Raw genomic sequence first — 2,567 nt, forward strand, 5'->3', positions numbered from 1 at the left:
AGATAATAATCAATCAGCGATGGTGATACCATGTCCCCCTGCACTCTCAGTATCTGCAATGTTGACTATTTTACCATAGCTATCTTTTTGTTCCATATAAACCTATAAATATGCTTGTCAACATGGAATGCAGTAAACGGATACATTTATTTTGATTGACCAGAGATCAAGAGGGAGCAAACTCCACCTGCATACTGTATGTTTTTGTTAACCTCATTATAATTAACAAGAGGAAGGAACAATATCTTTGAGTAAGTAGACCCCAAGGTACTTAATGTACAGATGCAAGCTAAAATTTTACTTATTCAAGAGTTTTTAGCTGGGAAATTGTGGTTAAATGTAGTTAATGTGGGCCAGTTCTTAGGCACTGTTCCCTACCTCCATGCAACATTGAAGAGGTGTGTCAGCCAAGACAACTACACAATATCCAGAACTTTTAGCTTGTCAGGGCAAATCTTATCCAAACCCGGCACATTGTCACTACAGTGACTACCTAGAGGGTCTCTGCTAGAAAAGGAGACAGGCTCCTAGTGAGACTACTGACTCTTTATCCTCCAAGGAAGGAGTGTCAGTCAGGTCCAGGAGTCCTCAAATTGTTCCACCATCGCCATGCCTTAGCCTTGCAGATGGTGGGCCCACCAGTTGAAAGCCATATGTCACTATTTCAGGCTGAGCCTGTCGTGGCCACATGGATGTAGGCCAAGCCACCAAATGCTCTCTGACAAGCTCCCCTCCAGTCCTGGTTTCAGGAGGGGGGCTGGCTCTGCGTAATCCAGGCAAGGTAGCTTTATTCCACACCACCATTGTTCTTAAAATGGCTCTTAGCCTAACCCCTCGTCTGGGATCAATTTGCTTTGGGAGACCCTACCAGGAACACTTGCCCCCCAGGAACACAGCTCCCAGGGTCACTGAAGAGAGCAAATCCCTGAACCACATTAAAGAAGAACCTCCATGCAAATTATTTTTTTTGCAGTGTACAGATAATCACATAGATTCTTGTTGCCATATGATGTTAATACAGGTGATTTTTCTAACAATACACATATTGCGTGTCAAACCTGAGGTGGATATTTGTGAGAAAATCCTCAGAACAATCGCAGTGGAAAGACTGTGCCAAAATTCATGTTTTTGTTTTTTTTTGGTTTGTTTGTTTTTGTTTGTTTTGGATGTATATTTTTGTGTACTTGTAAAAGAGGCTGTATTTGTTTCTTTAGTATGATGTATTAGAAATATATTTTGTATTTGATAGGTATGTTTTGTATATGCAAAACAAAATGCATTAGTTTGTTAATGTTTTAGTATTTGCAAACCACACTGTGTTTTTTAGTGAATAGTAGGGCATTCGTAACACGTTTTGTTTGGAAGGTGTATTATATCACTTTTTGATGAGGCTTGCCTAACAGGTTCCCTTTACAATATGATCAGTCCTCACAACTCAGCAAATGAGTATCAAAAAATGCTTTTTAAAGCACTCTTTTAACATTGTTACAAAGTACAAAAGAAAATTCAATTGCAAGAGACTCCTAAAACAGTATTACTAATAAAGCAACAAATAAAGATACAGAGAAAAAAAAAAAGGCTCGGAAGCCATAAACATACAATAAAGCAATAAATGGGGGAAACACTTCTGTACATCATTTACAGTGAGATCAAGGCTGTTCAAAGTACTATCGTCATTACTGTGCCTAATCTGATGAATACCATAATTGCTAACATTTTATATCTAATAAAACCTGAGAAAGGGATCCTGAAATTGTCCTCCAATTGTAAACATGGCTCACTGTTTCAGGAAGCTTGAGCAGAAACATTTTAGCATACAAGGAGGTGGAGCAAATACATGAAATAACATTACATAACAGGCACAGAATCTCAGTCGGCAATAGAGACATACAGAGGAAGGATTCCAGTTGAGACTGTGGGATAGAAGAGTGCTTTGTTTCTTAAGTGTAACATCATATGGACTGAGATTTAAAACTCAGAGACTCTTCAAAACAGATTTCACCTTCATGTTCTGCACACCAGTTTATGCGTATGTTTCACGGCAGTTTCTGTGTCTCACTCCTGCCATAAATACGACCTTTGAGCATCTCACAGCAGTTTTTATAGACATTGCATGCCAAAGGTATCAGTTCAATAGTTTAGAAACATTTCAGTCACTAAGTTTTATGGTGTTGTGTCTGTGAGCTTGTACTCCTTTGGTACATATTATAAACAAATATATTAAACCAGAGCACCATATTTCTTAGAGCTCAAACATAGAAATATGTTTGAGCTCTTTCACTACAAATCCTATTCACCTCACATTACTACCAAATACCACATTCCCCAAATTCCAATCCTGTATGATTTCCAAACCTTAATGAAAGCACTATTTGTTTCAGTAGTGCATTAGGTTTCTTGATATTGTATTTTTCTGATCAGTTAGTATACAGTTCACAGATGAGATCTACTTTGGCAATAAGTCAAATTTTGTTTTCAGTTTATTATGCTGCCCCCAAGTGGCCAAAAAAGAAAGCAAACGCAATTGCTGCCACTTTAAATAAGTATGATTCAATATAATGTGATAT

This window comes from Xiphias gladius, chromosome 22 (genome assembly GCF_016859285.1).
Source record: "Xiphias gladius isolate SHS-SW01 ecotype Sanya breed wild chromosome 22, ASM1685928v1, whole genome shotgun sequence".
Classification (NCBI taxonomy): Eukaryota; Metazoa; Chordata; class Actinopteri; order Istiophoriformes; family Xiphiidae; genus Xiphias; species Xiphias gladius.